At 41.1% G+C, this 26471-nt stretch overlaps 2 long non-coding RNA genes across 2 annotated transcripts; one reads left to right on the forward strand and one right to left on the reverse strand.

Annotated features, from left to right (window-relative positions):
* Positions 1–4570: 4570 nt before the first annotated feature.
* Positions 4571–6311, reverse strand: LOC107801973 (uncharacterized). The gene is made up of 3 exons (XR_001651737.2): positions 6173–6311; positions 5758–5846; positions 4571–4845 (listed from the first exon to the last, which is right to left on the reverse strand). It is a non-coding gene; the product is annotated as an uncharacterized LOC107801973 (long non-coding RNA).
* A 5528-nt stretch (positions 6312–11839) lies between these two features.
* LOC142177571 (uncharacterized) lies at positions 11840–20315 on the forward strand. The gene is made up of 3 exons (XR_012706113.1): positions 11840–18832; positions 18936–19003; positions 20079–20315. It is a non-coding gene; the product is annotated as an uncharacterized LOC142177571 (long non-coding RNA).
* The last annotated feature ends 6156 nt before the right edge of the window (positions 20316–26471 follow it).

A 26471-nucleotide genomic window follows, 5' to 3' on the forward strand; every position in this document is an offset into this window, starting at 1 on the left:
GGCGGGCTCGATAAATACCGCTTTAGTTCCTCCAAGGCCTGCTGGCATTCCGAGTCCATGCAAAGTTGCTCTTCTTCTTAAGTAGTGAGAAACATTGGTGGATCCTATCTGAGGATCTCGAAATGAATCGTCCTAGGGCGGCTAGCCGTCCCGTTAGCCTCTGCATGGCCTTTACATTATCCACTATCGTTATATCCTCGATGGCTTTGATTTTATCGGGGTTGATCTCGATTCCCCGATCGGACACCATGAAACCAAGAAACTTGCCCAAGCCAACCCCGAATGCATATTTTTCGGGGTTGATCTTCATATTGTACTCCCTCAGTATATCGAAAGTTTCCTGCTAATGCTTTAAATGGTCCTCTGCTTGCAGGGACTTAACTAACATGTCATCAATATAAACTTCCATTGATTTTCCTATTTGTTTTTCCAACATTTGGTTTACTAGGGGTTGATAAGTTTCACCAACATTTTTTATACCGAATGGCATTACGTTATAACAGTAGGTACCATACTTAGTGATAAACGATGTCTTTTCCTGGTCCTCCGGGTTCATCTGTATCTGGTTGTACCCGGAGTAGGCATCGAGAAAACTGAGAGTCTCGTGGCCGGCCGTGGCATCGATCATACGATCGATATTAGGCAAAGGAAAATAATCCTTGGGGCATGCTTTATTCAAGTCTTTATAATCTATACACATTCTAAGTTTGTTTCCCTTCTTAGGGACTACCACCACGTTTGCTAGCCATTCATGGTATTTTACTTCTCGAATGGATCCTATTTTAAGAAGTTTGGTTACCTCATCCTTGATGAAGGCATGTTTTGACCTCGGACTGGGGCCTTCTTTTTTGCTTTACCGGATGGAATTTCGGATCCAAGCTTAGTCTAAATGAGTGGTGATTTCCGGTGGGATCCCTGTCATGTGAAGATGGGACCAAGCGAAATAGCTCATGTTAGCTATAAGAAATTGAATATGCTTTTTCCTGAGCTCGGGATTTAACCCCGTGCCCAGGTATACCTTTCGTTCTGGCAGATGTCCGATTAGCATGATTTGCTCCAGCTCTTCGACCGTTGATTTGGTAGCGTCGGAATCATCGGGGACCACTAAAGATCGAGAGATCCCATAATCATCATCTTCGTCAATCTTCTGCTTCTCTAGTTGGGTCTAGGCTGACGTTTGTGATTGCTATTTGGTATCCCATTTTTCCTTCGAATTTGATCCCTTTGTCAGTGAAAGTGACGATATCGAAATCGCTTCATCGACAGAAAACATTTCTTTTGCGGCTGGTTGCTCCCCGTAGACTGCTCTGATTCCATCCAGTGTTGGGAATTGTAGAACCTGGTGAAGGGTAGAGGGTACTGCTCTCATGTTGTGGATCCACAGCCTCCCGAACAGGGCGTTATACCTCATGTCGCCCTCGATCATGTGGAACTTCGTTTCTTGGATGGTCCCGACCATGTTTACTGGCAGAATTATCTCGCCCTTAGTAGTTTCACATGCCATATTGAATCTGTTTAGTACCAGGGTTGCGGGCACGACCTGGTCCTGTAGACCGAGTTGCTCTACGACCCTCGGTAGAATGATGTCAGCCGAACTACCTGGATCAATTAACACACTCATAACTTGAGTTTTATTCATAAGTATAGATATTACCGGTGCATCGTTATGGGGCTGCACGATCCTTCTGCATCTTTGTCATTAAAGGACAAAGTTCCTTTAGGTATGTAATCCTGAGTTCGAGATCACTTCTCTCCTATAATCGACATCTTAGTGCGTTTAAGTACTGGTCCCTGGGGGACATCGATCCCTCCGATGATCATGTGGATAATGTGTTGTAGCTCTTCTTGTTTATTTTGTCTATTGAATTCTCTGTTTTTGAAATGGTTTTTGGCCCGGTCACTTAAAACTCTCGAAGGTGCCCTTCATTGAATAACCGGGCTACCTCCTCTCTCAACTGCCTGCAATATTTCATTCTATGGCCATGGGTGCCATGATACTAGCATATTTGATTGGGATTTCTCTAGGCTGGATCGGATTGCAGAGGTTGAGGCCATTTAGTGTCTTTGATGCGTCCGATAGCCGACATGATGGCAGATGCATCAATGTTGAAGTTATACTCTGATAACCGCGGTGCTTCCTTAGGTTCGGTATGCCTATCGAAACCATTCTTGTTCATCAGCCCTCGAGACCCTTGGCCTCAGTCATTTCTCCTTTCGCCTCGTACGGAGCTGCATCCTGGTTCGCTACCCTTGTGATCTCTGTTATATGGCCGGTATTGGTCCCTGTTCGACCTCGGTTCTCGGTCGATGTCCTTTTTAATAATGGACCCAGAACCCAACTGGTCGTCTTCGACTCTAATCTTCGATTGATATTAATTGTGTACATCGGCCTAGGTAACAGTCGGGTACTCAATAAAGTTCTGCTTCAACTGTCGTGAAACCATTGAGCTTCGTTCGTTCAGTCCTTGGGTGAAATCTTGAACGGCCCGATCATTCATGACCGGTGGTAGATCCATTCGTTCTATTTGGAAATGAGATTCGAACTCTCTTAGCATCTCTTTATCTTTTTGCCTTACCTTGAAAAGGTCCAACTTCCTGGTCTCGACCTTTATGGCTCCGGCGTGTGCGTTTACAAAAGAATCTGCAAGAATGGCAAAAGAATCGATAGAGTTAGGCGGTAAATTATGATATCGTATCATTGCTCCCTTTGACAGGGTTTTTCCGAATTTCTTTAATAATACGGATTCGATCTCGTCATCCTCTAGATCGTTCCCTTTAATGGCACATGTGTAAGAGGTGACATGTTCATTGGGGTCGGTCGTTCCATTATATTTAGGAATTTCGGGCATGTGGAACTTCTTGGGATCGGTTTGGGAGCTGCGCTCGGGGGGAAGGGCTTTTGTACAAACTTTTTGGAATCCAAACCCTTCAACATTGGTGGTGCCCCCGGGATCTGATCAACCCTGGAGTTATAAGTCTCTACTTTTTTGTCGTTTGCTTCAATCCACTTTTCTCCTGACTCTGTCCGTTTTGTCAGTTCCTCGAGCATCTTCATAATTTTGGGGTTAGTCCCCAATTCTTGTTAATTTGACCTTGCTATAGCTGGACCCGTTTTGTGGGTGATTTCTTAAGGTGGACCGGGCTCGGGCCTGCTCGGTGCCTGGGTTTGGCTCTGCAGCTGAGCTATCGCTACCTGTTGAGCTTGCAACATTTCAAAAATCATGCGCAAGCTGATCCCGTCTTATCCAACATTTTAGGTTTTTCGAACTGCAGATCGAGTTCCACCATGAATGCTATTTGCGGGGGTTGGATTGTTGGTTCGCCTCAATGGCCACATGTGAATTAACGTCAATTGGATCTACGGCCCGAGTTCCAACGGGGTCAACGAGTGGCCTTTCATCCCCGGGCGTCAGGTTGTTATTCTCATCTTGATGGCCAGCTTCGTTGTCGATAGGTAGGGCCATTAATTGAGGGTTCATCATTTTTAACCTAAAATCAAAGATACTTCCAAGAGCAAGTGTAAAATAGTGTGTTTTGCAGAGATTCGTACCAAATAACCACTATTGTCCTTAGCCCCACGGTGGGCGCCAAACTGTTTACCCGAAAAATGGATAGAGTTGAATTTATACATAGTTCTAAGGATACGTGATATAAATTGATACAAATCACGAAAGATATGTAAATGAATATCAAAATTAGTCATAAAAGAAATGAATACAAACCGAATGAACTAGTTGGTCTAAGCCTTCAAGTTTTATCACTTCCAAATTGAGTGAAGAACAATAGATAAAAAAAATAATATGACTATATATCAAAAGCCAAAAAGGATAATATTTGCTCTCTTTGCTATGTATCTCAGAAAGAATAATGTCTGAATGAATCAATGTCCCATTACAAATGATAATCACTCTTAATATAGTGGGAGAATTCCATTTTGGATATAATTAAAAATAGATGGTGGGGATCCCATGATAGATTAATTAATTAGTTTTTTCTTGATTCAAGCCGTGATTTCTGTCGAGATTCTCTTCCCAAATGCGGCTATAACGGCTTTTTTGTTTCTTGGCTCGATCTCGATCTTGGCCGATCTCAACCTTGACCGGTCTCTGGGTCTCGAACTCGACCTTAATTCGATCTCGATCTTGGCCGGTCTCGATATTGGTCGGTCTCTGGGTCTCAAGCTCGATCTTGACTCGATCTCGATATTGATCGGTCTCTGGGGGTTGAGCTCGACAACCTAACTTCGTATCATGGCTCGATATTACAATGATGGACCTTGGACCATCATGTTCCAATCTCAATTAGTCATATGAAGGGCAGACTCGATTTTGACCGTACACAACTATGTTATTAACTTTATGCCTGTGGTGCCTAATTTTTCTCCGCTAATTCATACTCTCCCTTTCTTCCATTTATCTATTTCTTTTTAGTTTCTAGATTCTTCCATTTATCTATTATCTAGATGGCCGGTGCCCGTGCTATGTACCGGCGTAAGCCCGACTTCGCTGTTTGTACCAATATAGATTGCATAAAACTGCATAAAAAGGTTTATTGGGAAAACAATTTCATCTTTGTTTCTTAATATTAATCTGATCAAATATTTATATTGATAACGTATCAACACGTCTTACTAAATACATCCAATTAAGAATCCAAAAAATTATGACACATGTATTTGCAACATAGTCCAATGTTTATCTTACTCTCATTATTCAACTTGCTTCCACAAAAAGGCCTACGGACATACTTCACTGGGAAAAACATCCCTTTTGAATGTCCTTCGAGGTTATAAGCCATCTTTTTGGAATATCTCCCTGTGGAGGAAGATACTAAACTGTGAAGAAACTGAAACAACATAACCATGCTTTTGTTAAGCTCATTTAAGCAAAAGAGAAAAAAGACAGATATTAAAATCTAAAAAGAACATTAAGAACAAATGAAACCACCTCATCTTGTTGGCCAAACAAAGAGAACATTATTCATTTATACGCATACCACTTCCTGTTTGGACATGTATGCCAAATATTTTTATTGCAAAAAAAACAAATGCATATGCAACTTTTATCTAATAAGCATAATTCCTCAATTTCACAAATAACAACATCTGTTTCATATTGTTTTAGATAGTAACTTACTACCGCTATTCCAAATAATTATAAGTTAGTGCGGAACAATCAAACATTAGTATGGTATAAACCACAAATATGGTGGGCAAAAGATAATTAGCTACTGCAGTCTATGAAATGCATGATCATGTAAATTGGAGAATGATATGCAATGTTGGACTGGCCAACACAGTTGATTTTTGCACTTGAAATATCTCAAGTGGACTAATAATTATGGGATTGTCTGCTGATAGTTTTGGGCTTGAGTCTCAATCCTTGCAGACAAATGATATCTGAACTTTGAATTCAACCGATACGTCTTGTTCCTAGAATTGGACTGTTATTTTTCTATTATTTGCAAACATATTTGAGTTATAACTCTTGCAATTTATATGTTAAGCGACTGCGCTACATTCAAAGAAGACTAATATAGGTTTTCTTGGAAATCTTTTTATGATCATGTGCTAAATATAGTAACTTCTTAAGACAAATAATTCTTCATATTCTATACAACTCAGCTCATAAAGATGTTTGATAGAAGTTCAACTTTTTCTGTAACATTACCTTTTATCATTTTATATCTTGTTCTTACTTAACAATCAGCAATATTCTCCAATCAAATGGCATGGAAGATAAAATTACGTTAAATTACCTCAAAAGAATGTCCTCATGTGGAAAATTAGCATATATTAGATGCAATCTTGTATTGTCCTTATAGTTTTGAAGAACAGCTGTAGCAACCTGGACAGAAACAGAAATGAGTTATGACCTATACCATACTCAATTTTCAGGTCACAACAAATTATGACAATATTTTTCTACCACCCCTTTACAACCTGGAAAATATAATTTATTCATAAACTTAGCGAGAAACTCGTATATCATCCAATCAGTTTCAAATTTCACAGAACACTAAGAAAAATGTCGAAGTTATCCTGTATCTAAATCTTAGATATGAAACTATAACACAGTGGAAAATTATGGCATGTTCTGTCTTTTTAGCTATTGACAAAATCAAAATTAGTTACTCTGAACTATGTAGATGTATTAGATGTAGAAAAACTTACCCAATTTGCATAGTTTCTAATCGGTATGAAGCTTCCAAACTGAGCCAAAACAAATAAAAGAGCTGCCATCTTCCACCCACAAGTTTTATAAGGTTGAGAAAATAAATTGAAGTGAGATGAAAAAATTGACCGGAAAAACTAAGCAAGCAAAAATATCTTGATTTCTTGCATGTGCGGCTAAAAAGTCTAAGGTGCCCACCTTTAAAATGAGCGAATACATATTTAGCACATGTACTTTAATAGGATAATGTCATGTATAAAAACCTCTGACGAAAATACACTACTTATTTTTATTTAAATATCATGTCCTGAACTTAAATATTAAATTTTACAAACTATAATTGAAAATTAACCCTCTAAACGGAATTCCATTTTAAAAGACAAATTAATCCATAAACACACATCATGTGTCTCCCCAAGAATGCACTATCAACGCATACATTATATGGTAACTAAAGAAGATTATATAAGTGAAATCGTCAGGATATAAGGAATCAATCTCGCATCAGATCTAGAGTCTGTTATGATGTGCTTGTTTTAAGTGACTTTTAAGTGAAAAACCATAAGTTAGGAATTTTAGCTTTTGATTTTTGGCTTATTTTTGTTATTTTAGCTTAAAAACAAGTGTTTAAAAGCACTTTTTTATTTTATTCAAATACTACAAAATAGCTTAAAAACTATTTTGACTTAAAAATACTTAAAATAAGTCAATCCAAACGGGCTCCGAATGTAGGAGGCTTGAACCAACTTCCAGTGAACGTGCTATATAGAGAATGCTATAGAGGTTGCGCGCTTGCAAGAGTTTGATTCTGAGCCATATATTTTTGGTCCTAACATTACGAAGGTATTCTCTGCTACCATATGGTGAAACTGTACCATTTGCTTTCCCTTTCTGTTCATAAGCGGATCTAATATATCCGATTGCAGATTTAAACTATTTGCATCCACTTTGTGCCTTTTTCTGTTTCGTAGAATTGACATTTATAATTTGTTTTTCGTTGAACTATCTCCGACTTGGATAATAGATTGATGTCACAACTCGCACTTTGGAGTGGTGATTTCGGCTAAGAACTGGTGAGAAAAGGTCCTTCTGATGGTCTGACGTAGAACTGTCTACTCGGGCAACTTGGGCTTTTCAATTTTAAGCATATATAAGGGGGTATAGGTGATGAAAGCTCCGACCTGCCTCCCCCATACGTGCTGCCACCGAGTCGTATAGAACGAGCTACCTTGGGGCAACCTCAAAGGCCTGCCTAGATGACTCAAAGGAGTGTCAAAGGTACCCATACGAGTTAGGGAAACTCTATGGGCGGCGCGATGCCTTCGGGCTAGCGTTGGGCATCAAAGTGGTGCTGGAGGCTCGATGTGTGGGACGGCCAGCCGCGCGGGCTACCGAATGTTGGAACGAGACCTCCGTGCCGATTGGATACTTGACGCACCCGTCATAGGGGCATCATGTGTAGACTTGTGAGCATGGCTTAGGTTCAACCATGCAAGCAAGGGTCCGTTGGCCTAAAGGTGCAGTTGTGGGGCGACACTGCACTATTCGGGATGGAAGCGTGTCGCGAGGGCAATGTATGGGCATGGCACGAAAGACGCGCTTGACAATGGCCAAGGGCTAAAGGTTGCCTTACTCGGGCGAGGCACGAGCTAGTCGCGGATGCACTCGGCGAGTGTCAAGCTTGAGGACTGGGCTGTGCACGCGGGAGCGATGCTCAGTCTTGGGCGAGGGACAAGACATGTCCTAAGCCAATCCCCCAGGGCGCGTATGGATAGTGATCCTAAGATGAAGCGCCACGACATGTCTAGGGCCAAGGGCCTAGACATCTTACGGGCGGCACAAGTTGGGGCGAGCCTACGGGCGAGCCCCACCAACAGGCACAGGATCGTGTTTGGGAATCGTGGGACAGGAAACATGCTGGCCTGCAGCGAGGGGAACTGCGGGCGCCGCACGAGCGAGCAGGTGCCGCTACCCAATGTAAGGATTTGGGCCCGTGACACTTGGTATCAGAGCTGATTAAGGCCATACTATGCCATGGCACAATGTCAAGGCAAAGGGTGGATATGGCGAGTGCATTTTGGATGTCAGTGCAGAGATCACGTCAAAGCAGAGATTGATGTTCATATGCCACCAAAGATCGAGAATCCGATACTGATGGTCGACGAAAGAAATGGGTGATTCCATTGTCTTTCGTGAGTCTAAGGTGCTACTGAATGAGGTGATATGCCGATGAGCCGGATGGCCAAGAGAAAGCCATGTTTGCCAGGTCGTGCAACCATATTGCGAAGAGTGGGAGCCATGGACTATAAACTTGGGCATGATTATAGCGGAGATCTTGCCAAGGATGCGTGCAACGCATCAAGTTGAGTGTCTTTCCTTCAGGACAGACTTGTGAGCTGCCTGAGGGCATTGCCAAGGTGAGGAAACGGATTCGAGGGTATAGTGAAACTTCGAAACTGGGCGGATTTCCAAGTTAGAAGGTGTCATTCTGGAAAGAAGTACGTCGAATGATCGGGGACCGTGAGTGTCCAGGTGCGAGGCACACCAAACCGGGAAGCCGTGCTAGCAGGGCCAAGAGGGTGCCTGTCTATAGGGCGAGTATTGAAGTACTACCGGGAGCATTGGCTACTTGCTGAGGAAGTAACAGTTGGAAAACAAAGAGCTTTGTTCGGGAATGCGGCGATGCTATGACTTTGGGAATGTAGTAGTCACCAAAGGTCGTCCCAAGAGCTGGCCGAATGCCAAGTGGGACGACAGTGCTAAGATGTATCCTCCACATTGAGTGTGGGAGGATCCTGCCTATGCAAGAGGCATATGGGCGAAGTTGTGAGTCTGGAAGCGAACACATCTTCAAGGTAGTGAGGGCAACTAAAAGCTACGGGAGCGGAATGCTACGTGAGCTATGCCAAGAGGGCGTCTTAATGCTACGGGAGCGAAAGGCTACGGGAGCCATGCCAAAGGGACCTTAAGGCTACGGGAGCGACGTCAAAAGAGCACATTGATGTGCTAACCTGTGAAGGAAAGCTTCAGACGGACATGAAGGCCGTGAGGGTCATGGTGTGATTGACTAGTGTGGGTCAATCACAAAGTTAGACACCAGAGGGTGCAAGTGCGGAGGCACTTTCCAAGTGAACACCGAATAGAGGTGAAGTGCAGAGGCACCCTTGGAAGATACTTGGGGGAGAAGTGCATGGGGCACGACTCCTTTTGAGAAAGGACTTCGAGGAAGTCCAACCCACAGGACAAAGGGAGCTGAAATAGGCATACCTGAGGAGGCAGACTCCGGGATGTCTTAAGCCATGATGTGTCATCGGGGACAATGACATTATGAGTGTGGGAGGATGTCACAACTCGCACTTTGGAGTTGTGATTTTGGCTAAGAACTGGTGAAAAAAGGTCCTTCTGATGGTCTGACGTAGAACTGTCTACTCGGGTAACTTGGGCTTTTTAATTTTAAGCATATATAAGGGGGGTATAGGTGATGAAAGCTCCGACCTACCTCCCCCATACGTGCTGCCACCGAGCCGTATAGAACGAGCTACCTTGGGGGCAACCTCAAGGGCCTGCCTAGATGACTCAAAGGAGTGTCAAAGGTACCCATACGAGTTAGGGGAACTCTATGGGCGGCGCGACGCCTTCGGGCTAGTGTTGGGCATCAAAGTGGTGCTGGAGGCTCGATGTGTGGGACGGCCAGCCCCGCGGGCTGCCGAATGTTGGAATGAGACCTCCGTACCAATTGGATACTTAACGCACCTGTCATAGGGGCATCATGTGTCGACTTGTGAGCATGGCTTGGGTTCAACCATGCAAGCAAGGGTCCGTTGGCCTAAAGGTGCAGTTGTGGGGCAACACTGCACTATTCGGGATGGAAGCGTGTCGCGAGGGAAATGTATGGGCATGGGCACGAAAGACGTGCATGACAATGGCCAAGGGCTAAAGGTTGCCTTACTCGGGCGACGCACGAGCTAGTCACAGATGCACTAGGCGAGTGTCAAGATTGAGGATTAGGCTATGCACGCGGGAGCGATGCTCAGTCTTGGGCGAGGGACAAGACATGTCCTAAGCCAATCCCCCAGGGGGCGCATGGATAGCGATCCTAAGATAAAGCGCCATGACATGTCTAGGGCCAAGGGCCTAGATATCTTACGGGCGGCACAAGTTGGGGCGAGCCTACGGGCGACCCCCACCAACAGGCACAGGATCGTGCTTGGGAATCCTGGGACAGGAAACGGGTTGGCCTGCAGTGAGGGGAACTGCGGGCGCTGCACGGGCGAGCAGGTGCCGCTACCCAATGTAAGGATTTGGGCCCGTGACATTGAGCCTGTTAAAACATCCTGCACAATTCTGGACATAGTAAGTATGCACAACTGATCAGTCAAATTCAATGGGATTCTAAGATGGGAAGAAATATTTTACATTTTCTTATTGCGTCACTGACAGTCAATGTGGGAAGTCGCAAATGCGAAATGCGACAAATGTGTCACAAATGCAAACCTACCCATCCCAGGTACTACTTCGCAATTGCGACACTTGAGACCCCCTACTAAGATCGCAATTGCGATGCTGGTATTCGCAATTACGACATCAGATACACCAACACACCAGCAACCTGTTTCAGTTCAAAATCATTCTGAAACACGTCTGAAAGTCACCCGAGCCCTCGAGGCTCCAAATCAAATTTCCACACAAGTATTAAAATATCATAAGAACTCGCTCGCGCGATCAAAACACAAAAATAACATCTAGAACTAGAATCGGACATCAAAACGCATGAATTTCAAATGAAAACGCAAGAACCTCTAGAATTGCAACCAAGTGTCCGAATCCTATCAAACCAACTCCAAATGATGACAAATTTTGCAGACAAGTTCCAAATAGCACAATAGACCTATTCAAGTCCCAAAATCAAATTTCGAACCCGGTAGCCAAAAGGTATACAGTGAAACTTTTGAAGACTTCTAAACCTCAAATTGTCAATTTTCGGAAAAACAAGACAAATCAACCTAGGGACCTCCGGATTCGATTTTGGGCATACGCCCAAGTCCAAAATCATGATACGAACCTATCGGAGCCATCAAAATACCGTCCCGGAGTTGTTTTCACAAAGTCAAACTTTGATCAACATATCTAATTTAGGATTCTAAGTCCAGAACCAAAAAGTCCAAATCAACTCAAAACCTTTCCGGAATGAAATTAACTAACCTCGAAAGTCATAAAATCATAAATATACATGTGGGAATCATCAAAGGAAAATTAGAGCTCAAATATACAAAACGATCGGTCGGGGCGTTGCATGGTAAGAGACTAAAGTTAAACAAGTCAAATATAAATTTTAGATCCACCTTTTCACAATAGTAAACCTTTTCTCTTGAAATACTGGATTCCCCTTAGTGGCACACTTGTTTAGCTTTTCACATAAACTACGTAATTCACAAAAAATTCAATTAATTTGATTAGAAGAATTTATGTACATTAAAGTGGGCCGAATTGTGGTTGAAAAAGGTTTTCATCTCAAATTTAAAAATCCAGGGGCAAGATTAGAAAGCCCAAAATATTGATAAATACAATAAATTAGCAACAGTCCAAAGACAAACTTATTAGTAGACTCCAACATTATTATGGGCCCAGTATAGTAGCTTACATAACTTGGCAACTGAAGGCACGCGTAGGATCTAAATAAAATAATATATCAGTTGATGAGCAAAATGGTCAATAAATTCAAATATTTTGTGGGAGCTACAATAATCAATACTTGTAGCCAATAGCATAGCTCCATTTTACTAAAATAACATAGATACCCTTATGATGAAACCGGAGGCAGCTCTCCTTTCAACCGGAGGCACCTTAAACTCCCTCTTATTAATAGCAAAATTTCTCCACCGTCCATAAACTCAAACCCCACCTTAATAGTCCTTGCTACCCAATGAACCCTAATACAGAAACGCTCTCTACTTAGGCGACAAACAAGAACAGTAGCTGACCCGTCAAAAATGTTCATCGATCCATCGTCCGGTGGTGAAAAGCCACCGGACCAGTACCAACAATTGCGTCTATACACTGCGAACACAACCCAAGTAGGCGCCCGTATCGTTTCTTCCCCATATGCTGAAGAAATCAACAATGGTGGAAATACGTCTTCACCAAGAAATCGCCAGGACTTAGCTGACATACACTGCAATATTTCTGGGCCAAATCGACTGATTCAAAGCCATGGAGATTGCTCAGCACACCATTTACTATCAACCAACAATGTCTCAAACAACATCACAACAGGAGAATGCGATTCTGCACATGAGAACAATGTCGACAAACAGATGCTGGTCGCGCGAGGGGTTACGGATATCCAAACTGGTCAAAACCAATGCCAATCTACTCCATTTGATCTGGATACTGATCCCAACCCCTCAAACAACAACCACGATGAGAAACTTGATCCAAAATGGCAGAACACAGTATACACAGAATCAGACATACCACCTGTTTGACGAAATACCAGGGTTAGTTCTGATGTCAATTTTAATGAATATATGAATGGATGTGCTTCACAAAGTCATGTTGAGATTAGTCGTCATGAGAAATTGCAAGAACATTCAACAAAGAAGGGTGCTCAAAGGCAGATACCTACAACAACACATGTTGCCTATGCTAATTCTGATGATCAAGTTGTGATTGAATTGGATGGAAAAGAACTTATTGGTGGAAGTCACCGGATTGCCCAATCTCAATTGCATAGTGAGGACCTTGATGCTCGACCAAATGCTGCCACTGCTGCTGTGATGTTAGATGACTGTGATGTTGATACTCCTTCAACTGCCCAACGATCACTTGAGCATTCTCTTGCTGACAGGGAGAAGCATGTCAAACCAACTACTACTGATCAACCACGCCCAACACAGCCATCACTAAATTTGCCAACATCTGATGTGTTAACCAATAATGAAAATGATCCCACACTGCCCCAGCCAACACACAGACCAACACCTTCGACCTTCCCTAAAATATCAACCAACTTTGATAAAAATCATGTTTCTCACTATAAAAAATAAGGTACCTACCACCATCTCAACAATCTCACTTGTAACTCGTCTCCCAAAGAAACTCCCTCTCAAGCACAGATACTCAATCAATCTCCTGCTTTAGCCCCTGCACACACATACCCAAATGCTACAGCTCCATCTAACAAACCGAAGTAGCAAAACAGTTCCAGTAGACAAAACAACCAGCCTCAGCACATTAAGACACCTACACCTATATTACTAAGTGACAATAATACTCAACCAAGTAAAATACCTTCCTATCCTACTCCATCACCTCCTACTATCACACAATCTCTAGCTACCAAATTGCGAGCAAGGCAGGCTATGCAGATTGAACCAATGGAGTTCACAACTCCTAGAATAACTACCAAATAGGGTCAACCAACATTTTTTACTAGAAAGGATATACATGATCACACTTGCCAGCAGGTGCCTGTACACAATTGTAGGCAAGTTTCTAAATACAATGCCTAGAATGGAGCAGATTAGGAGAAGTTTCATTGTCCAGACAGAACTCAGATGAGGAGTTAAGATACCTCATTCTAATGCTAAGACAGTTTACATCGACCTTGATAATGAGTATGATCACACCACTGTCTGGACCAAAACGTTCATGTACATTCAAGGTCAGAGAATGGAATTACAGGCTTGGACACCTACCTTTAATCCAAATGAGGATACTCCCATTGTCCCTGTTTGGATTGTCATTCCAGAGTTTCCATGACATTTCTACTACAGATAGATTTTATCTGTTTTATTATCACCAGTTAGGAAGATTCTGCACCTTGACTTTGCTTCCATCCAAAAGACCAGGGGAAGTGTTGCCAAAGTAAGGATGCAAGTGGACTTAACCCAAACAAAGCCTCACCATGTTTGGCTTGGCTTTGATGAGGATCAAAATGTCAATGGGGATGACCAATGGTTGGAAGTTATTTATGAAGATGTCCCACTTTACTGCTTTCACTACAGACATTTAGGACATGAAGACTACTACTGTTCCACAAGGAAAAAAGATGAGGAAGAAAAGAAGAAAACTGCTGCAAAATCATCAAACAACAATAACAACAAAACTACTCTCAGTGATACTACTAATAATGGATCACAACAACAACAAATTCAACTCATTATACTCCAAAATGATCAGAGTCCAAAACAAGATATGGGGGTACAACACCAAACTGAGGAACAACAGCAAATATCAAATCAGAAGACCAACAGGCATGAAAGATCAAATGGCACACAACAACAACAGGAGCAGATAATACAAGGGTAACATAAAAATCAGCTTTCACAGCCAACACTTGTGGAGAAAGACCAAAGTGCAGTACAATAGGCAAGAACAAACATCAATGCCACACCAAATCAGCAAACAAAGGATAATATTCCCAAGGAGCAATGTCAGTCTCAAAAGAAGAAGAATTTCAGAGGCATCAACAACAGAAGCAAACAACAGAAATTAAAACAGCCAAGTGTTCAAACAAGTGAAAAGCAACCCAACAACCTACACCAGATTTCAAATACAAATCCCAGATCCCACAATGATCATCCATATTCTTCTGAGGGTGTGCACAATCCACTACCAAATTACATTATTCATGTGGTTGAAAGAGAGAAAGGAAAGCAGGGTGAGCAGGAAACCCCTGAACTTGATCAATTGGGGGAGTCAGCAGGTTTTACATCTTCTCAGTTTTTGCATGTGACTGCTGTTGCACAGACTACATCTATGATGGACAACATAACACACACTTCTCCCACTAGAACATGTATATCTATTGAAACTATATCACATGTGGTGGAAGTTGCAGCCACTAATGCACAGGTTGCTATTACAGCTCAACAGAAGAAGCTTCCATCAATTGAATCCTACAAGCACCAACATAACTAGAGTATTGGCAGTGTGGAAAATCACAGCTCTAATCGTTAACATTTAGTGAATACTAGGGAACCCACTGCCAGTGGTACTGAATTAAAAGGGCCAGCTACAAAGGAAACCACAGCTTCCTGGGTTCAAAGGAGCTTTGGAACACAAAAGCCAGTCCTAAATGTTACCCTCAATCACCCATGTCAGAAAGTACCTTCGCAGACTTTTGGGGATTCACCTAACTCTACTAGAGGTGCTACAGAACTCTATAGCGATGAAGTGCAACAATCTGAGTTCAACCAACAAGTAAATACATGCCTCACAATTGAAGATCGGAGAGCCAACATAACTCTAGATCCACAAACAATTTAGCCATTATGATATCTATGAATAATGCACCACACAACAGTTTTTACCAACTATTGCTTGTAATCTGTTGGAAGTTTTGCCTAATGAGGAGAGTACTGATGCTGTAGAAGATCAAACAGCAAGATCAGCCTTACAAATTCTTGATGAGCATAACTACAATAGGGGACTTGACCATGTGGAGCTTGCAATTGTACAAAGGGAATATCCAGCAATTACCACTAATCCCATTGCTTATGCTTCACCTACTGGCTCTCCAATCCAGATCCATCTCAATGTTCTACTGATCTCTCCCAATCAGATTTTACATGATCTTATCACACACGAGGAACTGCCACTTGAAATTCATACAGCTTTGGTCGACAAACATCAGCTGGAAGATAAAGGAGAAGATGAAACCACTACTGGGAACTTCAAAGTTGTTTCAAGGGAAGGAGATTTATCACCTAGAATCTCACCCAGACATGGAAAGAAAGGCAAGAAGCAAACACATGCTAAGGAGCCACTTCTACCAACCAGGATCTTGCCCTAGAGGGCAACATCAACAACTAAATGATGGTTAAAACATTAATATGGAACATTAGGTCTGTTAAGACTCGGCAGGCCTTTCAAAGAGTCATCAACATGCAAAAGGAACATAGTTTTTTCATTATAGCACTTATGGAGCCTTTTCAAAATCAGGGGTTAATTCACAAGTATAGGAGAAGGCAGGGATGGACACTGTTAACTCAAATATTAATGGGAAGATGTGGCTATTTTTGGATGCTATGGTAGAGTGGGAACTACTGAGTGACACTGACCAGCAACTAACTATTAAGATATATCATCAATATGTTGGACAGCACATCATTATGACCTTTGTATATGCAAAGTGTTCATCACTAGACAGATTGGAACTGTGCAATAATCTGTATTACCTTGCTGCTAACATGGAATTGCCCTGGGTGGTTGGAGGGGACTTCAATGTTGTTCTTCACGAGGAGGAAAAAATAGGAGGATTACTAGTATATCTACCAGAAATTGAAGACTTTGCCTTTTGTATTAATTCTTCTGGTTTGTTTGACACTGGCTACAAAGGAAGTCCCTTCACTTTGTGGAATGAAAGATCAGATGTTGAATGTATATTCAAAAGGCTGGATAGGATACTAGCTAATCAACCTTTTCAGACTCTATTCCCAAACATAGAGGTAGAGCACCTTATAAGAACAGGTTCTGACCATGCTCCTTTGCTCATGAGTTGTACAGAAGAAGCTATGAAGTCTACTAAAACATTCAAGTTTCTCAACTTCTGGACTACTCATCACTCCTTCACTGAGGTGGTAAGGCAGAATTGGATTAGCAAACTTTGTTGGTGATCCCTTTCTAATGTTCAAACAAAAGTTGAAGAGAGTTAAAACTGCACTTTCCCATTGGAGTAAGCTGATATTTGGTGTTATTTTCAAACAGCTTGCCATTAGGGAAGATATTGTCAGGGTCAAGGAGATGCTTTTTGAAGAGAATCCGACAATTGAGAATAGAGCTGTGCTCCAAAAGGCATAAGCTGAATTGAAGAAATATCTTAGCATCGAGGAGCAATTCATGAAGCAAAAAGCAGGCATGCATTGGTTTGCTGAAGGTGATAGGAACAAAAGATTCTTCCACAATCATGTGAATGGAAAGAGACATAAACTTCAGCTCAGAAGAATTCAAAATGGAGATGGTGTGTGGTTGGAATCTCAAGCACTTATTTCTGAGGCTGCAGTTGATCATTTTCACAAACAATTCACACATGATGGAGATCCTACAATCTTTGAATTACTTAACAATGTACCACATATGGTTACTCAAGAGCAAAATATGGAACTGTGCAGATTTCCAACAATTGAAGAGGTTAAGAGAGCTGCCTTTTCATTAGGTGGAGATAGTGCCAGTGGGCTTGATGGTTTTACTGGTTTGTTTTATCAAAGCTGTTGGGACATTGTAGGGGAGGACATCTTCAGGATGATAGAACAGTTCTATGTAGGCGCATCACTACCAAAATCAATCACTCACACTAACCTAATGTTATTACCAAAGAAACCACATCCCAAGCATTTTCTGATCTAAGACTGTAACGACCCGACCGGTTGTTTTGAGCATTTATGCTCTTTTCCACTATTTGAGGTCTTGCATAACTTTGTATGAGGTATTATGACTTGTGTGAATTATCGGTTTTAGTTTTAAGGTATTTCGGAGTTAGCTTGGAAGAATGAATTTCATGTTGGAAGCTTAAGTTGAAATAGTTGATCGGATGTTGACTTTTGTGTAAACGACCCCGGAATAGAGTTTTGATGATTCCAATAATTCCGTATGGTGATTATGGACTTAGGAGCGTGTCCAAAAAATTATTTAGAGGTTCGTAGTAGAATTAGGCTTGAAATGGCGAAAGTTGAATTTTTGGAAAGTTTGATCGGGGGGTTGACTTTTTGGTACAGGGGTTGGAATCTGATTCCGGAAATTAGAATAGGTTTGTTATGTCATTTATGACTTGTATACAAAATATGAGGTCAATCGGACTTGATTCGGTAGGTTTCGGTATCGAATGTAGAAGTTGGAAATTTTATAAAAGACTAAAGTTCAAGTGAGTTCGTACAAAACCCAACTTCAAATGAGCATAACTCTCATGATTCGAAGTTTTATATGATTTATTACCTATCAAATGAAAGATCTTTGAGTCTAGTTTCTAACGCTTCAAGCCGTTTGTCATTTGGACATTCCTACTCAAAGCTATGACCAAATTACCAAAGGCTGGAAAAATACAATTATGCGACCAATTATGCGATCGCAAAATATTTATGCGATCGCAAAACTGCTTCTACGATCGCAAACTGGTCGCAGAATGGACCAGAAGAGCCCAGTTCTGGGAACCAATTTTGCGATCAACTTTGCGGTCCATTATGCGACCGCAGACCTGCTTTCGGAGGGTCAATTGTTTTATTTTTATAACCCGATCCCATTTTGATAAATAGGATTTAGGACTCATTTTGGAGCAAAAATCTGACATTTTTAGAGAGAAGGGAGAGTGTTCTAGAGACAGGAAGAAGCTCAAGTGCTTTGTTCATAAAGATCTTGTTCAAGCCTTGAAATCCAACAAGGAAATATCACAAGATTTTCACCCAAGAGGTAAGGTTCTAACCCCTAGTCTTCAATTTCGAGTTTGGATAAAGATGGGTGATTAAGAGTATGATTCTTGGGTATAATAGTATTATTTATACATATCAATAAGGTTTATGGAAAGAATGTTGAGTTCAAATGGGTAAAGATTTGAGGGTCGAGTTGATGTTGGAATTTAGTGAAATTCATATGATTCGACTCGTGGTTGGATGGGCGTTCATATTTTGTAACTTTTGTCGGGTTCCGAGACGTGGGCCCTGCGGGTAATTTTTGAGTTAATTTTGGATTTTATTGGAAAATTTAGTATTTCCTTATGGAATTAATTACAATAATTGGTATTGACTGAATCAAATTAATTGTGGCTAGATAAGAGGCTTTCGGAGACCAATTCTCGTGGCAAGGGCATAAGGGAATAAAGAATTACACGGGTTGAGGTAAGTAACAGTTTTAAATCTAGTCCCGAGTGTATGAAACCCTAGATTGTTGTATCATATGATTATTTTGGAGGTGACGCACATGCTAGGTGACGGGCGTGTGGGCGTACACCAAGGGAATTGTGACTTGGTCCATCCCGGGAAACTGTAAAGTTTAATAATTTATTGTTAGCTATATGCTCTCTATGTGTTGATAAAATCTGACTGTAAATCATGTTAGAAATCATGCTTAGGCTATGTGATAGTACTGTTGGGACCCATAGAGGTCGCGTACTTGTTGAATTGCCTGCTAAATTCTATATGTACTCAGTCTCAGTTTTTACTTGCACATTTTATCTTAGTCTCTGTTATTATTATTGATACATCATATCATTGTTGTTTAAGCTGATTTCATGATTATTGAAAGCCTGAGAGACTAGAGAGATTTATGACTGAGTGAGGCCGAGGGCCTGATTGTGAGATATTGATACTATAGCACGTGAGTTGTCCCTGCAGCACGTGAGTTGGCCCTGAAGATTCTTATATTATACTATAGCACGTGAGTTGGCCGTGTAGCACATGAGTTGGCCGTGCAGCACGTGAGTTGGCCATGCAGCACGTGAGTTGGCTATGCGGATCTAGATATTTATATTATGGCACGTGAGTTGTCCGTGCAGATTATAGCGCTTGGGCTGTAGGAGCCCCTCCGGAGTCTGTACACCCCTAGTGAGCGCGGGTACCCATTGAGTGTTAGTGATGAGGGCTGGGAGCCCAACGAGTGATGAGGGCTGGGAGCCTAGTGAGTGATTGTTGTCCTGAGAGGTTGTACTTGATTTCCGTTTGTTGTTGCACCTAGTTGCTATCTATCATTGTTGTGAAATCTCTTAAAGATTTTATATATGGATTACATGAACATGAACTGTATAAAAATTGATTTGACATTAAACTGCCAGATTTGAAAGCATGTCTATTCCTTGCTGGAACTACTGAATATGAACTGTAGTTGTGTAGCTCGTCACTATCTTCAATTCTTTATTTATTATTGTTACTTATTGAGTTGGTTGTACTCATACTACACCCTGTACTTCGTGTGCAGATCCAGGTGTTCCCAGTCATAGCGGGTGTTGATTCTCTCACACAGTTGACTTTTTTTTGGAGATTCAGAGGTAGCTGTCGTGTTTTACAGACCTTGTCTCTTCTTCCCTATCTCCTTGTTTATTGTATTTGGTCTCAGACTATTATAGATCGTATTTTCCAGACTTGTATTCAGATTAGATACTTATGTACTCAGTGACACCAGGTTTTGGGAGTTGTTGTATCCGTAATTGTAAGATTTGTGGATTTTATTGAAATATTATATTTTCAAACTTAAGAGAAATTGTGGTTTATTGAGATTTTCGGCTTGCCTAGTATTGAGATAGGCACCATCACGACGGGTGAGATTTTGGGTCGTGACAAGTTGGTATTAGAGCTTTAGGTGACATAGGTCTCACGAGTCATGAGCAAGTTTAGTAGAGTCTTGCGGATCGGTACGAAGACGTCTGTACTTATCTTTGAGAGGCTGCCGAACCCTTAGGAAAATTTCACTTTCTTGTATTCTATCATGCGGAATTAATTCAGCTTGAAACATAACTCTTTGAATTCCTTCCATGCATTCGTATGCGCACATGAGCGCTCGGTATCAGTTGTGAATTGCCGGCTTATGATTCTATGAACGAGGTTCAAGATGTGTGTTCTGTGTTTTGGTGATGGACCAGTCTGGAGGACTTAAGGCCAGGTTTAGACTGCAGCTTAGGCTCGGTAGCTTCAGTTGTAACCTGTACATTTGGACTCATATGTCCGGTAATATCCCTACGAGTGAAATTTGTGGCTCGATGAGCGATGGAATGGCTTTGTGATGAGTATGATGTAACTACGGGATGTGTTAAGACGATTTGAATGTGACGAGATGTGTTTCCTTGAAATGTAAAGGAAGGCCATTGGGTGCTTTATTTTTGTTTTGATGTGATGTACAATCTCGAGTGTGAATGTTTTGAGAGATCTTTCACGTTGTTAAATGTTGGGGCAAATTAAATTCTCGTGTCTGGTTAATGAGTTTGGATTTAGAAAGATTAAGTGATTTCATAGTAATTGTAGCTGCGAAAAGGTATAACAAGATGCCAATTTGAGACTAAGCAGGTGGGTTATCTCCTACGCAGTAATCTATGTAGGTGTGTTCCTTATGATGTGAATAGAGATTTTCTTTTCTGCCAGCGGGGCGTATGTGTTGAGACTTGAATTTGAACCTGGTTGAGAAAGTTGACTTGAGTGTTAAGAGAATGAATGCGAGATTAGCGGATGATTGGGGTATTTTTTGGTTGGTGTGTCTTGAGCTTGAGAAGAATTTTTGTTGAACTGACTGCGGTATTAAGAAAGTAATAAAATATGGGTATTGTGAGTTATCAAATATTTTAATCTATGGCTTTGTGCCAAGTGGGGGGGGGGGGGCCCTGCTATTAACAATTCAATTCATGGTTATGTGTCAAATTATTTGTTTTGGTCTGAAGTATACTTGGGAATCAGTGATGACTTGCAGAGGTGGATTTCGAGAATGACTCGAGTAAGGAGATTTCTGGATACGGGTTATATTGCACTTTATGAGTATATGAACATCATGGGATGAGTGAATTGTTATTTATAAATGATTTAGTGTGAACGGAGTATGAATTTGATAGGTGGTAATAAGGCAAGGTTACTTATTTGAGTGTTGATTGTGCTAAAGGAGTACATGTCTTTCGGCCCGTTTGGGACGGAGTAAATTAGATGTGAGCAGAGTGGATGACTATCGAGAGGGTTTTAATGGATTCAAAATATATATGTGGAAATTGAAATTGTTTTTTTTTCGAATATGTATATCACTAAAATCAGTTACTTACATTGGATGGTATCGGGATGTGCGGTAATTCTATTTGACTATGGATTCTACATTTCAGTATAAGAAAGGAAAGAGGAACAATTTTAAATTCGCATAAGTTATTTTCAGAATGAGTATTACGGTTGGGGTATCTATGAAGGTGCTTAAGAAGAATACAATGGCTTATAGGCCTTAGGGCGGTGTAGTTTTATGTTAGGATGTCTTGTAGCGAGCTTTAGGTAAAGTAGTAATGTTCTGACAAGGAGAAATGGTAACTTGAGGATAATCCAGAAGAAACTTGGAGAAAATAGGACAAACGGGTAACATGCTGGATCAGTATGGTAATGGTATGCTCGGCTCTTTTAGTTCTTAAGATGAGGTGGGGCTTTATAGGTGTTTTGTGGCAATACTCTCGAATTTGGCAACCTGTGTGGCTTGGCGGAGTTAGAAGAATTCGGTTCTAATCGCTTGGTTTGTGCAAATGGGTTTCGAAGAGTTCTCAATGGTTTTTACCACGGTTTGAGGAGTATATTTCCTGATGGTGAGAGGAATATGTGGCGTATTGGGATTTTCTCCGGGTGGAGATCAAGTGGAAGGTTTCTGATTGACCGGGTATGTATTCTGCTTGTGACTTAGAGTGATTATGAGGTTCTTGTACTCTTCACAGGATGGCATGGTAGACACGGTGTATTGTGTGGGATTGAGATTTACTTGTACAAGGTGACAGTTCAGTCTTGAAGAGAAGGTAATGGACGCTGGACAGCATGGTCAGTTTAAGATATTTCGATGAATGTTATAACTGCTCGGTAATTCCTGAGAAGGGTGCGCATTTCAAAAAGCGCATTGTGTTTTGACTTACAAATGTTTTGTTAGTATTGTGATACTCACCTGGTTGATAGACTGATGATATTCAAATTAATGCTATGTGGCACGGAAGAATTAAAAGTATTCCTCGTGGAATAATCGTGCATGGAAAATGTGTTAGTCATTCGAGTGCTGGAGTTAAGATCAGTTACGGTGATTCATGTGTTCGATGAATTTGGAGACTGGGAGTTCTCAGAAGTATATTGTTTCGGGGTTGTGACCTATTTGGCGTGACTATTTTATTTAAAACTTGGTGGAGGCACTAGTTGCGTTAATTATTTGTGATAGCTATGCGCTATGAGTGCGCATATATGTGAGGTTTGAGCCCGTGTGCGGGCATTAGAGCAAGTATTCATACTCGAAATAATGCTTAGGCTATAATATGCCTAGAGTTGTCTGTTAAGCGTAAAGTTATAATGTTTTCCGTATTCGTATCTTTGTTGAGAACTATCTGGGCTATACTTGAGGTTACAAAGAAGATGATTCCCTAAATAAACGGGATAGTTACTAATTCTGCATTAAAAAAAATTCCAATTTGAAGTGTGATAGCAGACTTTGCACGTGCTTACACTATGGCGTGCTATTTCTACCAGTCCAGGAGCATGAGAATCTTATTTCATTATCATATATAAGTGTACTTGTTTAATTGCTCCTGTATGATATGCTGGGACTGGAGGCCTGTGACCATGCCGGGCGATTCATATTATTGGCACGTGAGTTGTCCGTGCCATGTGTGGGAATTCTATTTCTATAATAATTTATCTGATCTATTAATTTCCTTCCTCTACAATTGTGCACATGCACCTACGGTTATCCTCTTCACGAAATTTGAGGAGTTGGTTGTAATATTGCGGTTGTGGTGGTGCTTGTGAAACTTGCAATACGGTTCTCTTCCTTGAGACATCTCCCATATTTGGGTACACGGAGTGCGCAGTGGTGGGTTAAGTTATATTGATGTGGCGTGTTTGTGGGATAGTTGCGTTTAATAAAATAAAGTCGTTGGACCTAGAATGGGTACTATCAAGCTTGATTATGGTATATTCGGGAGAATAATATTGAAAGTCAGCTTAGGAGAGGATTGTGGTTCTGGTTAGGGCGAGAGATCTCCATGACTAGTTGATCTGATGAGTGATTATGAGTTTTTGATTGTTTCTTTCATCTTTGGCAGTGTACGAAGGTTTTGAAATGAGGTTCTGTTGAATGTAGGGTTTTATACTAGTACTTGCTTGGTCTGAAGTAGTTACTGTGATCAGGAATGATGCTACGAGCGGACGAGTTGTGTAATATGATGGGTGATTATATCCGTGATTATAGTTATAGTTCAATGTAGCTTGTTCAGACTCATACAGTGTGTAAATGTAAGATTCGTGTCTTGAAAAGAAATTCTGAAGGTTGGGAATTGAATTCCAAGGTTTTTGGGCTAAGGTTAAATTAAGGATTTTCAGTCGTATTGTGTTGTCAGACCTATGTGGAATAGGGTGACATGGGATCACCCCCGGGTACATGCGTCGTTAGATAGGATAGTGATTTAAAGGCTTAGGAACAACTCTTGGCACGTTCGAGGACGAACGTATATTTAAGTAGGGGAGATTGTAACGACCCGACCGGTCGTTTTGAGCATTTACGCTCCTTTCAACTATTTGAGGTCTTGCATAACTTCGTATGATGTATTATGAATTGTGTGAATTATCGATTTTGGTTTTAAGGTATTTCGGAGTTAGCTTGGAAGAATGAATTTCATGTTGGAAGCTTAGGTTGAAATAGTAGATCGGATATTGACTTTTGTGTAAACGACCCCGGAATAGAGTTTTGATAATTCCAATAATTCTGTATGGTGATTATGGACTTAGGAGCGTGTCCGGAAAATTATTTGGAGGTCCGTAGTAGAATTAGGCTTGAAATGGCGAAAGTTGAATTTTTGGAAAGTTTCACCCGGGGGGAGGGGAGGGGGGAGGGGTTGACTTTTTGGTATCGGGGTCGGAATCCGATTCCACAAATTGAAATAGGTTTGTTATGTCATTTATGACTTGTGTCCAAATTTTGAGGTCAATCGGACTTGATTCGATAGGTTTCGGCATCGAATGTAGAAGTTGGAAATTTCATAAAAGACTAAAGTTCAAGTGAGTTCGCACAAGATCCAACTTCAAATGAGCATAACTCTCATGATTCGATGTTTTATATGGTGTATTACCTATCACATGAAAGATCTTTGAGTCTAGTTTCTAACACTTCAAACCGTTCATCGTTTGGACATTCCTACACAAAGTTATGACCAAATTACCAAAGGCTGGAAAAATGCAATTATGCGACCAATTATGCGATCACAAAATAGTTATGCGATCGCAAAACTGCTTCTGCGACCGCAAACTGGTCGCAGAATGGACCAGAAGAGCCCAGTTCTGGGCACCGATTTTGCGATCAACTTTGCGGCCCGCATACCCATTCTGCGGTCCATTATGCGAACACAGACCTGCTTTCGGAGGGTTAATTTATCTATTTTTATAACCCGATCCCATTTTGATAAATAGGCTTTGGGACTTATTTTGGAGCAAAAATCTGACATTTTTAGAGAGAAGGGAGAGTGTTCTAGAGAGGAAGAAGCTCAAGTGCTTTGTTCATAAAGATCTTGTTCCATCTTTGAAATCCAACAAGGAAATATCACAAGATCTTCACCCAAGAGGTAAGGTTCTAACCCCTAGTCTTCAATTTCGAGTTTGGATAAATATGGGTGATTAAGAGTATTATTCTTGGGTGTAATAGTATTATTTATACATATCAATAAGATTTATGGAAAGATTGTTGAGTTCAAATGGGTAAAGATTGGGTTGAAAATGGTAGAAATCTCCAAAGACTTTAATTGAAGATTTGAGGGTCGAGTTGATGTTGGAATTTAGTGAAATTTGTATGATTCGACTCATGGTTGGATGGGCATTCATATTTTGTAACTTTTGTCGGGTTTCGAGACATGGGCCTCGCGGGCGATTTTTGAGTTAATTTTGGATTTTATTGGAAAAATTAGTATTTCCTTGTGGAATTAATTACAATAATTGGTATTGACTAAATCGAATTAATTATGGCTAGATACGAGGCTTTCGGAGACCAATTCTCGTGGAAAGGGCATAGCGAAATAAAGAATTACACGGGTTGAGGTAAGTAACAGTTTTAAATCTGGTCCTGAGGGTATGAAATCCCTGATTGTTGTATCATGTGATTATTTTGGAGGTGACGCACATGGGAGGTGACGGGCGTGTGGGCGTGCACCGAGGGGATTATGACTTGGTCCGTCCCGGGAAACTGTAAAGTTGAATAATTTGTTGTTAGCTATATGCTCTCTATGTGTTGATAAAATTTGACTGTAAATCATGTTAGAAATCATGCTTAGGCTATGTGATAGTACTGTTGGGACCCACAGAGGTCGCGTACTTGTTGAATTGCCTGCTAAATGCTATATGTACTCAGTCTCAGTTTTTACTTGCACATTTTATCTCAGTCTCTGTTATTATTATTGATACATCATATCATTGTTGTTTGGGCTGATTTCATGATTATTGAGAGCCTGAGAGACCGGAGAGATTTATGACCGAGTGAAGCCGAGGCCTGATTGTGAGATATTGATACTATAGCACGTGAGTTATCCATGCAGCACGTGAGTTGGCTGTGAAGATCCTTATATTATACTATAGCACGTGAGTTGACCGTGCATCACGTGAGTTGGCCGTGCGGATCCTTATA

This window comes from Nicotiana tabacum, chromosome 23 (assembly GCF_000715075.1).
Source record: "Nicotiana tabacum cultivar K326 chromosome 23, ASM71507v2, whole genome shotgun sequence".
NCBI lineage: Eukaryota > Viridiplantae > Streptophyta > Magnoliopsida > Solanales > Solanaceae > Nicotiana > Nicotiana tabacum.